Raw genomic sequence first — 7,271 nt, 5'->3', positions numbered from 1 at the left:
AGGCGGGGGGCTGCAGGTCAATGTCATCCATGTAATAAAACCGAGCTCCAACACGTGAGCCAATCTCCCGCTCTTCATGTCCCTCCTCCGTTTGACGCAGTAAAAAAACAAGAGAGTGAATTAAAAGATGTTGAACTGGATGGATGTTGAGTTTTCTTTACGCCTTTAGCCACATTTAGCATCTTTTAAGCGTTTTTGAACTTTTTGGAATCCCTCCGGCTTACCTCCTCCCCGCCGAACACAAATCGTTTCATTTTCATGACGGCGGCGGCGGCGGCTGAGTAACAGCAAAACCACCACCAGTCAGCGGCCTTGAGGGACGTAATCTTCGGGTGTGACCCCGCGACCTGCGACGCCTCTCTCTGGAATTGCAGGTCACGTGATCCCTCTTCCTGGTGTGAAGGAATTAAATCAGTGTGGGTGTTTTAGCTGGCGTCAGCAGCATTACGCTCTCATGGTTATGCAAATAAACCCCCCCCCCCACCCCACCGCCCCAGTCCATTTGTCTCCTGTGCAATATGCCTGAGACGTATGTGTCCCTGGAGACGAACATGTTTTTTGAGATTTATGTCGCTGTTTAATCTAACAGAGCGCGGCGTGACCCTGCCGTTGAGCTAGCCTGCCGTTAGCTGCGGCGCTAGGAGAGTTAGCGCCTCGTCAGCGGGTCCGAAATCCAAGGAATTCCTGTTTCAGATCCACTTTCAGCTGAAAGAAATACAAATATAACGTTAAGAGAATGACTTATCCGCTTTGTTGTATAGAATAAAATCAGAAAATTCTATTCTTGAGGTTAGCGCCTAGATTAGCATGCTAGCAGAGGTTCTGTCCAGACATGGCGCAATAAACTCATTCGGATGTTAAGGCTTCTTTATTTAATGCGAGAAAAATCTAAAATGTTTGAGAACATGTCAAGAAAACGTAGCCCTTTCTGCACAAAACTAGGCTAGCTGTTTCTCCACCCGCTTGCCTTAGCTTCATAATTACATTATCTGCAACTGTGCTAAGCTAACAGAGCTAACAGGTGCAACAGAATCTAATCTTGTTCTGTCCTTTTCCTGAATAAAGTCACCTTTTGGGTCATAAAAGTCTTCCTTTGTTACGAATCAGCAACTTTGTGGAGCGACGCGGCAAAAACGTGGAATCCCCTGGGGGTGAAGGAGACGACGGCCGATGTCTGCCAAATCCACCCACTCACAGCGAGTGCTCTCCGTTTCCTGACTCCTGCCAATCTTCCCATGAGATAACAGGACCTTGTTGGCCGGGTCATTCCTCACCGACTCGCTGCTTGAACAAAGAAGTTCTGCTGATGCTGCCATTAATCAAGGTCGCCCCACTAGAAACAGAACACACAAAGACGTTTGCTTAAAGGTTTGACCTTTTAGCATGTCTCTAAAGCTAATTTGCAATTCATAAATTTCCCTCTCGCATTGTGTCGCATCCGAAAGAAATTACTCGGCTGGTTTTGTTTGATTTATGAAATCAATGTTCCTTTTTCGCAACTTTTGGGAAAACGCCATTCCTCATGTTTAATCTTTCAGAAGGGAACGCCGTTGATCCGACTACAGGTGGTGAATCATCTCTAACCAACCCCCCCCCCCCAGAAATGACCTCACTCTTCATATACATTAGCTACATCAGCATGTTTCTGGCTTCTTCTTTCGAACCCCTGAGCCGACAGTTTATCTTGGCCGGCGTGCCGTTTCATCTCCCCGTGATCCATCATCAGATCCGTTGGAACCCGAATCAGTCATTCGTCATAAAGTCATCAACATGCAGCCTTCGCCTCTCCGAGGGGAGGGGTGTGTGATGTAGTGTTCGCCAAGGGTCTGAGTTATCTCTGTGATTCACTGTTGTCTCTGTCCAACCTGCGTTTACCTGCTCCTCCGGCGTGATTTAGCGGCCCTCGTTCAGCCGGGCGTGATGAAGCGCCAGCCGATGTCAGCAAGGGCGTAAAGCAAAGGCTGCGTCCTGATTTGTTGAAATCGGGACTTCCTCACTATTACCGACCCGTCATCGATCCAGGCGTGCAGCCAGAGGTCCATTAGTGAACGACCTGCACGCACAACTGGATCGCCTCGGACCGGCGCCGCCTCATAGGGGGGTTTACCTCAATCTGAGCGCCGTTATTTATGAGTTTCATCATGTGGTTAAAAAGGAATAAAAATTAGACGAGAGCCTAAAAAAACGTTTTAGAGACGTTATTTTTAGCCTTCATGGAGCGAAAAGGTTCCTTAAATCATTATTACACACTTCTTAATGTATGAGTTGTGTCTGATTAACTTAGATGATTAGCTTAGCTTTGAATTTTCCCCTAGTGGCCAACTTTGGTATTGCAAAAATAAGAAAAACGCAAAGAGCACTTTACCCAAAGTGTCTAGAAGAAGTTTAATTATTATTCAAACTTTTAGGTCCACGTAATTTTTTGGGGATGTAAATTATCAGATTAAAACTTCCTGTTTTGGATGTTTGTCATCTCACTTTGTTATAATAAACAATAATTCTCACTTTATCTCAAGGTTTGGAGGAAAAAAACAACTTATTTAGAATTTACAACTTTTCTTGGCACACAAAAATCAATAAAGCAAATAAAATCACAGAAATATGACAGCAGTGATATACTGACAATCCAACATCTCATCGCACTCCTGGTTTATTTCATGATTTTTACCGCATTTGCTTGCAGTTGCTGTAAATCTTTCAGTCATTATTCTGCATTTCGCAGATAGGAACATCTTCTCTGGTGCTTTGGAGTCTAAATCAAGTGTCCTGATGGTAATAACTAGACGGGAAGCCGTGGGCTGTCCTCTGCAGCGTCCATATAATCAGACAGGATTGTTCGGTTTACATCTGCAGGTAAACAAACTGTCGCTGTTCATTACTCACAGAGTTACGACTCAAACAGCACCCATATCTGGATCCCTACGTAAACGCTCATTCGCCTCAGCCGCCAAGACTATTAGTATTGGTGGAAACACGTTACGTAACACAATATTAACACAAAATCTCCACGGCGAGCTCTGGGTTTACTTGAAAACAATTCCTTTGGACAGGAAGGAGCAAGACTCTTTTCAAACTCCTAGGCTTGGCCATCCTACGAAGGCCTACACTTCTACTGCTTGTAGCCATTATTTTACTCCTCTGATCACTCCCAAAAGTTCATGACCAACGGTGAGCATAGGTTGACTCTTTCCCGCCACTTGTGAACAAAAAAACCCAAGACTCTTAGTCTCAATCTCTTGAGGCGGTAACCCAACCCAATCCTAGAGGCAATCCTCTGACTTCCAGTTCTGATCATTAAAGGAGAAAGTAAACCTCACAGATCAATCAAAGCAATCACTGCATCACAAAAAGGTTGGGCAACACAACAGCTAGTTGTCCCTTGATTAATGCCCCTCGGGGGTTTTCTGTTAAGTGCTCCCTATCCCACAAGACGGCAAAAGTCAATTACCCTATAAGTGTTAAATCGACGTCGCAAAGCGACGCTGCTTGTAACCAATACGGAGATTTTGATACCTGGTAGGAGGAAAGAGACCAGGAAGTCTTACTTTGTTAAGCCAATCTGCAAAGAAGAGGAAGAAGACCACCAGAGGTCAAAGTCTAGCATGAAATAGACTGTTTGAGGCGTTTCTTGGAGTCTTCTCTCAGTCTGCCATCACCGTTGTTCTAGTCTGTCCCGTTTATTCTGCAAAGATTAATGCCGTTGGTCACAATGACAGCACCATTGATACTACCTTTAAAAGATGGATGATCTCCTCCATCTTGTATCTTAGAGGAAGAGTCGCTTTCAGAAACGCTGCAGAAAAGACTAACACTCAAGACGACCATAAATCGAACATCCAATCAGAGACGGATTAGGGCGCGTTGCCATGAAAGAAACTAAACCGGAGCCAAAGCAGAGTTTAATAAAGCTGCTCATTTCCATTGATTTTTAATTACAGACATTTATTGACGTTCTGAAAGGCTGAGTGGACACAATTATGCAGTACAAGCATTACACAAGCAGTTTCCATCTGATGAGCAGACGGGGTTGCAGGAAGACCTCCCTGATGTAACTTCCAGCTGATGGCTTTAATGGATGCATGGATGCTTTTGGTCATTAAAAACTCATGCATCTATCTGCTGACTGGGCCAGGGGGCAGAGCTCTGCATCCTGATTGGCTCTCCGCGGCATGACTGGAATGACTCATCCAGATGAGATCCAGCAGGTTTGATCAAAGCTGAGGTCGGGATTCTAGGGTCAGGATTTATTATCTGCATAGAGAGATGCTGCAGATTAAAATCAACATTACATTAATTAGGAAAATGTGCATTATTAGCCTTTTAATTTAATTTGACATCACGAGCTTGTCAAAGTAAAATGCTGATATATTAACGTGTAACATTAAAACACCAATCAGGTTGTGACCTCAGGTGTCCAAATGAACGGGAAACGACTCCTCTGCGGAGGCGAATTCCCCGAGGAGCCGCCGCCACCGTGAACCGATGGCGGGTCGAGGGCAGACGACAGAGGTCGGGTTACATTCGAGGCCTGAATTGTCTTCTGGGGGGGGCACAGCCGGCGACACAGGGGACGATAGATTACCTCTTATCGCTGCTTCTTAATTGCTTCAGGGTTTTCAGAAACTGTAATGGAGGGTAATAATGAAGCACGTCCCACTGCAGAGCCCGAGGTGAAATAAAGGTGATTCTGGTCCTGCATGGTTGTTTTTGTGAAACAAGTGAAAAAGCACATCATTTTTTGGGGGTTGGGTTCATTGGAATTTGTTTATAACCCATTTTTTTGGGGATATTTCACAGAAACTACTGAAGGAGTTTTGTGGGACGGTAAAAACATCTAAAAGATTTGGAAGGATTTGAGAAATTTCACCATGAAATCCTTTTTTTTAATTTAAAAAGTCCTTAAACACACCAATCCTTGGACTTTGTGTTACTTTTTCAAACATTAAACTCAAAAGATCAAGTTTCCTTTGAAACATTTGCATCTGAAATGAAGACAACTCAGCAGGTCGCAGGTCAACGACAGCGTAAAGCATCCTGCATAAAAAGCCTTGTTTATAGAGTTACGGCAGATTTATGGCCTAAAAACTCGCCTCATGTCAAAGTAATAAATGATTATGGACGTGCGCAATAACAACGTCCATCTAGTAATGCTATAATAACCCTGCATGAGGGGGAAAGACAGGGTCCAAATATAAACAGAGTGGTGTCTTTGTTGGATCTGACCCTGAGCTGAAACCACACGGCGGCTGATAATGGCCGACTCAAAGCGATCCGACCGTTTTCCGAAACGGGAGCCGGAACGGGCGATGACTCCGCAAAACAGGGACCATATTTAGACATTTAAAGCATTATGGAATTTTATCCTCCTGAGTGAAAACAAGGGAATCAATCGTGAAAACCGGCCACTGCTCTCCTGACAAATATAGACGTCGACCGTAAAGCAGTTTCATTTTTATTTTTGCTTTAATTCGTATTTACTTCCAACTCAAGAAAGCAAATTGTTTCTGACAAGTACTCGATCTTTCTGTGACATTTTTTATCTCAGCGGTTTAACGCTCCGCTGCATCCAATCAGCTCGAGTGAAGACTTCATCTGATCCGGCAGTGACTTCGCGTCGGCCTCAATGTCAGGGGAGGTTTGATGTTTGGTTTAAAGTTAAAGAAACCCCGAGGCGGAACAACTCTCCATTTCATTTACACAATGGTGACATTTACTTGCCGTGACCTTTACAGGTAAATGGATTTCTTCCCTTTTATATAAACACTTACACCCCGACCGAAGTCAGTCATGTCCCGTTTGAGGGTGAAATGGGGAAAATCAGGACGTGACTTGATGCTAAAGCCAAATTTATACCTTTAAGACATTAAAAAATGTGTGCAGAAACAACAAAGAAGATAAAATACAATGAAAAAAGTGACAAAAATCTACATACATGTGATATCTTCCTGCAGATCTCATGCACACACTCATTTCAAGTGAGTCTACTTTTAGCTTAGCGGCTAACGTGGAGAGTTCCGCTTAAAAAAAGGCGGGAAAATTCCAAAAGAATTTTGCAAACACTCTGATAATGCAATAGACATCAAGACACCCACATCTGTGGGTTTTTCCCAAGTGGGTTCAAGTTCATATTGATTCGGTTTTGACCAATCACAGCTCATGCCCTCAGGTCGGAGAGGCAATAATGAAGGATCCTTACTTGTTGGGTTGTTTCAGCTCAATCCAATCTGTAACTGTGACTACAGTGAGAACTATTTGCCACCACCCTCAAACAATCACTCAGGTGAGAGAAGCTCACAGGCATTACAAACCATGGCACAAAATCAATGCTGAGATTGATTTTTTTCCCAACAGAATATTGACATTTCCCTCCCTCAGCAGGAGCCACGGCCAAAGCCATGAGGCGGGAAGAAAAGATGGTTTTCATCCGTGATGGATTCCGGAACAAAAATACAGACATTACTGCTCAAAAGACTTCAGATTATAGAGATTAAAACTGTCCCAAAATCCCACCGGTAGTTTTTTTTTTTTTTTGTACGGAAGATGTAGAAGCAGTTTTCACAGCTTTAGCCAAATCAGTCAATCCTGTAAGGAGGATGGGAATCAATCAATCAGTCACGCTTTATAAATCATTTTATGGCGAAATTAACTTCCTTTTACACTTAACTGCCAATCATCCTGCAACGCCTCAAACGAATCGCCTCTCTTGCTTCCATTTATTTGGCTTGAAGTAAAACTCATGGTGGCATTTTATTCTAGTCCAACTTGGAGACTATTCAAGTGCACTATTGATTGAGAATCAAAGCTTGCCTCATTCCAATAAATGGCAGCTGACAAGGCCAAAAAAAACATAACGTGGATTTAGCAATATGCTAATAGGCTATGTGATGCGGGAAGACCGGGAATCGAAACTCATTTAGTACTTTTAACAAATGATGAGACAGTAATGGCTAATCTGTTAGGGTTTGGATGCATTTTGTCTTTTACCTACGTTTAGGAGCAGATATAAAGATAATTTGATCAAAATCATTCGACAATTTGAGATTTTCTGCGACCGATGAAATATGGAAGTGACATTTAGTGTCTCTCGGAGACGACATACCTCCTGTCAACGCCTCAGAGACCCACATCATGAAAAGATCTCAAATAGGACGACGGCTTATCCAGCCGGAGGTGATAACAGCCGACAGGAAATCAATAGAAACACAACACAATAAGGAAAGTTCTGTCTATGGTTTCTGTCCTTGTCCCCAACAATGAAAATACATTAGCTC

Source organism: Antennarius striatus, chromosome 19 (assembly GCF_040054535.1).
Source record: "Antennarius striatus isolate MH-2024 chromosome 19, ASM4005453v1, whole genome shotgun sequence".
NCBI lineage: Eukaryota > Metazoa > Chordata > Actinopteri > Lophiiformes > Antennariidae > Antennarius > Antennarius striatus.
The sequence above is the reverse complement of the archived record's forward strand: the minus strand, read 5'-3'. Positions refer to the sequence as shown.